Genomic DNA, 7544 nt, shown 5'->3' with positions numbered 1-7544 from the left:
AGAGGTCCTGCTTTCTTCACACTGGACAAAGTTCCTTAAAACAATATTCAATGAAAGCACATGGTCAATAAAGGAGAGACACGAGTGTGTGAGCGACGGCCCAAGAGAGGTTTCAAAGGCCCTCAGATGGCAGGAGAGGTTTGAATTTGTTTTCCACATAATATTGTCAGTGTGTCAAATCTACTCTCAGATTATATAATTACTTAGAAATTCATTGACGTCATTTAGGGACAGAGACAACGAACTAACCACAAATCTGGATGGATTTGACAATATCAGACTTCCTTTACTGCTGTATGGTTGCGTTAAAACTCACTAGATAAGAAGGAACTTCACACTTCTCTGCAATTTCCAACTTGCTAATGACCCCAGCGCGCCTGTGGCAACCTAATAATTGTCAAGAAGAAGCTGTTATCCCCGTAAACAAACAGGATGTTCTAATTTATTGTATTTCATTAAGAGCTGCTCTCAGAGGATGCTTCTGAGAAAAGTCTACTCTGGTTGACAGATCTTCATAGTGAATGTAGATGAAATGTGGACACACATATACAAACACACACTCGCAATGTGTCAGATACACCTGTGGACACACGCACACACCAATACACAATACCCCCCACCTACACTACACACTACAGGAAATCAAACATTTCCTGCTGCATTTTGCACAGGATGTGATGTTTGTGACTCGCCGTGTTTCAGTGTATTATGAATGAGAGCTACTCTCACTGTGGACCACAGTCACACTCGCAGCACTTTTGAAGTTCTATAATCAGTGGTAATCATATTTATATGAGATGCTCCGCTCCCACACATTTGATGAAAGAGGATCTGGGTTATAAAAAGGCCCCCGATGGCACAAATGTGTTCCTATATGAGTTTAAAAAAAGATAAGGTGGTAAATTGAAAACATGATGCATGCTGAGAGTACTGATTGGCCATTGGCTATTGGTTTAAGATTGGTAAAAAAAAAACTAAAAAAAACCTGAAGCAATCCTTATCAGATTCAGCTTTTTAAATCAATTTATTTTAATGTTATTTGTTTCTCATGTCGTTATGCAAAAGCTCCAACTTTAGAGGTCTATGCGACGAGAAAAGGTATAGGTCGCCTTGGACAAAAGCACCAAATGAATGAAATGTAATCTGTCAATCCTTTAGCGATGGGAGCTGGCGTTTCATCATGAAGCCATAAGCGCTTTACATGTATACAGCTATCATGAACATATTTAAGTACCTTTTACAGAGTTCACATTTGAAAACGAGTCAGCTGGCAATATTAAAACGTCAGCTGGGGATGACGTTTTCAACCAATTCACAAAGTTAGTGTTAATTAATTGGCTAGCTACAGATGATAAAAACTGCAAGCTAGTTGTGGTAGTTATTTCGAAATGAGAGGCCTGGTTTTGTCTACTTTCTGTCTAAAATGAAAGCTTCATTATAAATGACCATGTAAATCTCCTGTGGTAAATCTGCCTGTGTTATCGCTGTAAACTGCATCATCTAGCACGGCTAGAATGGAAGAAGCAAGGGGTCAATTAGCTGAGAGTCTGCAGAACAACAGTGTCTACATGTGCACTACATGAACAGAGGACTCAATCTCGTCATTATTGTGTGTGTGTGTGTGTGTGTGTGTGTTTGTGTGTGTGTGTGTTTGTGTGTGTGTGTGCACGAGCACCTGTGTGTTCCTGCAGTGTAAACAAGGGTCAAGTGTTGCCCCTGGACAGAATTTTAAATACACCGCTTGTGCCAAGAATGTCTACATAAAAAAAACACCCCAAGGGCAAAACAACATGCTCAGCAAAGCACACATAATGCACGCATGTACACGGGGAGTGAAAAAGAGTCAGACAAATATAAAGTTGAGGAGAGAGGAGATGAGATGCAAGGAACAAAAAGAGGCTGTTTTCTAGAGAAAAACACAAAGCCAAGCTAGAGACCTTTTTACACATTGCCTGATGGTTACTATCATACCCATCTGATTGAGGGATAACACCCTCCACCTCATTTCTGGGCACCCGACTCCACCAGTAATACCAGACAGCTGGGAGGCAGAAAAAGCAAAAGTGCAGTTTAACCGTTTCACTGCCAGGCAGAATTGAGTTGCTTGTGGTTGTCTGACTAAAAGCTTTCTCTCTCAGTCTCTACATATTAGTGGCTTCACACCAATGAGTATTGATGAAAGTGTCACTCGACCTCTCCCAGTCACGCCTGTCTCTACCACTACCTGACAGATTACTGAACACTACGAGGAGGCATCTACAAGTGTTACCTCTGATTAGGAAAGGCTGGTGTGTATCTGTATAACCTGCACCTTCCTTAAATGAAACCAAATGTTGTGCTAACACTCTTGAATTCATGAGATAAGCACAGCTTCATCTTTGGAAGTGCTAAAAATGAAGCGCTCACCACTTCTGTATTTCAGTGCTTCTGCAGAGGGGATGTTTTTTTTGTAGAACTTATGACTACAAATGACTCTGCGATTTCCCCCGCTGTGTTTCTCTTTCCCCTTTGCTCTCATGGGAATGCAAGGGGAGCAAATATGAGAGGTGGAACTCGAAAATGAGGTGATAAAAAACAGATATGGGAAAGAATAAATTATTCCTTAAATCTCATGTTCATTAGATATACATTTGAAAACCAAAACTTGATTTGCCGTATCATTTAACATTCGCATTGGTTGCATTGATGATGAAGAGTCATATAGTATGAGCACTGGCCAGTGTGTCTCTGCGTGGTTCTTGGTTGTATCTCTGCGCACACAAACATATTAAGTCAGTCTGTCAGTGAAGTTGGAACTAATAAACCGACTGACAAAAAAAGTCATTGCAAAAGCGAAGTTTTTGTTGGATAAATTTGCATACTTCTCTCTCATTACTCACCACTGCCATGTTGCAATTAAAATTGACTGACTGCTGAAAAAGCGGACATGCTAATAACATTAGCTGGTTTATAGCTATGAGCTAGCTATAGGTATGCTATGAAAATACAAAAAATGTAAAATAAACACACCAGTGGAAAGGTGAATGAAAGAGTTGTGATGAATGTTACGAAGGTTTATCGCATCACGCCTGAATTTAATAAATAGTGGTTCAGCCTTTATAAGTTTTGTTTTACACTGAGTCTGTTATTTTAGCTAAAAAATGGACTTGGGATAATGTCAAATGTTAAAACGTAGTGTAACACAAATAGAGAAGATCATCACGTCCTCGAACAGGCTCAGTAATGTCACACGAGAGAATCTATCGCCACCACAAGCTACTGGTCATACCAGAACAAGTGAGGCTGTAGCAGCAAAACCCCAGAGTGTGCTAAATTGAGAGAAAAAGTGTTATTTGTGAGAGGAAGATTGTGTTCTTTTTTTCTTAAAGAGTAGTTTAGTGGAGCTTTAAACATACGCCAATGAACATTTTAGAGCTTTTACTGTAGAGCCAAATCCGTCCAGTTATACTTTCATCAACAGTCCACTGTCCCATGTGCATGTATTTGTGAGTGTGCACATGTGTCATGTCACTGGGGGACTGAACGCTGAATGAGAGGTGACACGAAATGAGTCTCATGTTTACAACAAGTGTCTGTGGTTTGTTTGTTTTCACAGGGCGCAGTGTTTAATGTTGTGAGCTAAAATGGTTCACTAACGTATGTAATTTGTAATTTGGCAATTAGCATATCTTTCCCTTTGCAACGTGCTGTCAGTGGTGCTTCAACGCTACCACCCATGCAGTTCACCTTTAGGTGTGTATTGCACTAGAAGGTCCGTAGGCTATAATATGATGGTGACTAACTTATCAGGAAATTCTTTTTGCAGCATAGAGCTGGCAGATAAAAGACATCTCAGCACAAAAAGTTCATGCAGACTTATCACACATGTCAGTGAAAGGACTTGAAAACAGAAGATACAGTAAACGAAGGAGTAGTAAGGCAGCAATATCTGCTCATTCAAGGACTGAAACGCCTCTCTTCACATATACAGGCTAGCACAAATTATCTCGAAGCCCGCTTATATCTTTAAGCTGACGCATTCAATGCACATAGTTATAAAAAGCAATCACCTTTGACCGCCTTTGTACTCACTCACTTGGCTTTCTTAGTACGAGAACAACTATCCTTTGACAGGAAGGTTCCTGTCTGTGTGTGTGTGTGTGTGAGTGTGTGTGTATGTGCACATATAAGTGAGTGTGTGTGAAAACCCAAGCTAGTGAACCACTTCTGGTAAATAAAATAGAAGTGGGCTCTGCTCGCTGGTGTTATCTCTGCATTGCTGTGAATCAGTCAGTAAATAATGAGGTTCGAGTGAAACGCCTCTGACTGCTGAAAGTTTGAGGGGCTTGAATGACTAATTAGGAGATTAAGTTAGCATGTATTATGACTGTAATCCCTCTCACGGTAGGCAATTTGATTATGAGATTAATATTATGTAAGTGTTGTGCTATGTGCTTGATATTACAGCGGTGATATATTGTGAGGCAGTTGCATTAGGGACTGTAAAAGCCACACAAACGTATAGACTTCAAAAGGCTTAAGACTGAGACATTTTAAGCTTTTAAAGTAGCACATCTCTCAGAACACAAAGTAACCAGTAAACTGTCAGGGCGTGGGCATCCTCAGTCGGATCAAAATGTACATCAGTGGAGAACAGCGTGTTGTAGTCACTGTTCTAATGAATGAATGAATGGGTGGGAAACTGACTTTGCAGAACTCCTCTGTGGCTTATGGCAAGTTAAATACTGAAACACTGAAACGGTTCACCTATATAAATCAGCAAGTGCTCTATATTTTCTCCTTCCGCTTACTGTTACACCAGTTTGAAGTGTTTTCAGGCAGCCATATCACGGCATCCACTTCTGTTCACATCTCTCTGCTTTATTTCCAGGAAGCAATGGAGTGCAGAAGTGCTGAGTCTCGATGATCATCAGCGACAGTGAGAGCATCAGAATGCGCCTCGGGCGCCTACACAGTTTCAGCCCAACTCACACCACTGATCTCACCAGTAACCACGCGATTAGACACTGCCCCTTCCCTGTATCTACTTAGCATCTCTTTGATAAACATTTCTCATAATGCAGTTGCTTTCAGTTGCTGGCAGGGATGCAGTTAGCAGATATGCAGAAAAAGAAAACAAAGAAGTGACCGACACGTAAGGCACACAAACTAATGTATGAATACATGTAGAGAGAGATGTTAGAGATAAATTAGAGAGACATAAAATAGTTCTTAGAAATCTGTGTGCTGTGTTGCTTGGGTTTCAAACTCCTACTACAGAAAAGAGATTTGCCCTTTTTACTTTTTTTCCCAATATCAGCAACATAATCTATCATTAGCTACAATTTATCTGCACTGAAAGATAAACATAGCTACCATCTCTCATTTAAATTACCTGCTGGGAAATTGTGTAGGCTGAAGCGAGGCTCTAACCTCACACCAATACCACAGCTTCTCATTTTACACGTCGAGAGTAAATAAGCCAAGTCATTTACCAGCTACTGTGATTAATGTCACACTCTGCCCTTGTATGAATGAGCTCTCTTTCTCACCGGTCAATACATATTTTCGCACCTTCTCTGTTTTCACAGGAGAGATGAGTTTAGTCGAGGAATGTTGAAGACATGCAAAGCCGGAAGGAGAGACATTTACACGAGGTCAGACTGCACAGAGATAATTTCATGGCATTCAGCTCTGAAACGACCCAACACTTAAAGGAGGGCTCCACTGATTTAGCACTGCACTCCTATGACACTGCCAGACTCAAGGTGGATAGTTTGAAAATCGACTTGAAGTGTTTATCAAATTTCAGCTGGTAGTCATAAATGACGCCGGTTTTTGGCAAAATGAATTTCTTTTGCCAATGAACCAAGGTGTTGGAGGAAGTTAGTAGAGGCCTGATCAGAACCAAAAACCAGTACCTCAGTTTTACTTCGGTTTTGCTGAAGTACTGTTTTACTTAATTGGAGACAAATTTGAGACATCCAGTCACTAATCTGTCTTTATTCCACAATGATGTAGAATATTATGATGAAACGTATGAAAAAGAAAATTTACATTCATAGCAACCCAACATTCTGCGGACGATTATCACAACAAGGTTTACACAGCCATGACTCATGTGTGACTTGTCAAAATTAATCAAGGTAGCAGTGGTATGATTTTCAAAATCTTATCTAACATCTATGTTTAATACATCCTGTATAAAGAGCCGCAGGTTCACTAATACTTATCCTACTGGCGTTCACAAAGCATGTGCAGCCCCTCATGAGAGATCTGAACACACATTTGAAATAATTTGGATGTATGTTTGCCTCTAAATATCTGCTGATCTGGTGTGTCCGTTAGCATGATTCCAAACGCAAGCCTTTCCAAGCCTGCCGTTGCCACACCGGCACAACAGCTGGCCCATTACCACAACTTATTGAGGAAATGAAAATGTGGTGTACCCAAATCTTCCACACCCTGGCCTCCTGCCACCTCACATTCACTTCTCCTATTTTCACACAAAGAGGAACTCTCGGCCAGCGTTAGACAGAGGAATCAAACATCCACAACTCATCCCATCTCTCATCCCTGATTTACCAGTTACGAATAAATCTGAAACCAGATTTCGTCATTTGTATTTTTGAGGTATAACACAGAGTATTTTATTGTATTTATAATGATAGGGGCTGATGTACTGTGATTCAACTTCATTAGACTATGTCACACTACTGTGAGCAGCCTTTTAGTCATTTACAGTATATCAGCCCTCATAGTTTCACAGTAATTGTATGATGTGTCTTGTTTGGGTGCGTTTGAAGAAAAGGGAGTGTTTAGGTTCTTACTCACCTCTGTCACTATTATGCTGATTTGAAAACAGTGTATGATATGTCTGGGACCTTTTTATGTGTTTTTTAATTGTAGCTCATATCCGCATCAAGCACTTTTCCCGTAAGATCCATAAAAAGTAAGTTTCTCCTCTTTTGTTTTATCATAAAGCAGTTGGCTGAATTGTACTCATAATTGCACAAAGCAGATTAAACAGACACAATAAAATAGAACTGGTGAATTTCGTGCCATGCCAGCGCCACAGCTCTAGGGTTGGCAATGTCTGTGGGTCTGTGCACCACTTTGGTCCAGGCTGAAATATCTCAACAACTATTGGATGGATTGACATGACATTTTCTGCAGACACACGTGGCCCACAGAGGATGAATCCTAATGACTTTGACGATCCCCTGACTTTTCACCTAGCACCACTAGGACGTCCAAATTAAGATTTGTCCAATACTTTGGTTTAAAACCTGCAAAACTATTGACCTTCCCAGCAGCCTCAGCTGTGCTAACTAGCTAATGTTAGCATGTAAAATTGCTAAACTAAGACAGTGAACATAGTAAACATTATACCAGCTAAACATCAGCATGTTAGCTTTGTCTTTGTGAGCATGGTGCCATGCTATAGCATTAGCACTTAGCTCAGTACAGCCTCAAAGAGTGGCTAGCATTGCTGTGAACTCTTGTGAAGTCTCGTTGCTATGTAATTTGTCAGAACAAGACAAGGGACAATCTCCAACAGCATT

This window comes from Enoplosus armatus, chromosome 2 (genome assembly GCF_043641665.1).
Source record: "Enoplosus armatus isolate fEnoArm2 chromosome 2, fEnoArm2.hap1, whole genome shotgun sequence".
NCBI lineage: Eukaryota > Metazoa > Chordata > Actinopteri > Centrarchiformes > Enoplosidae > Enoplosus > Enoplosus armatus.
Note: the sequence above shows the minus strand (reverse complement) of the source record.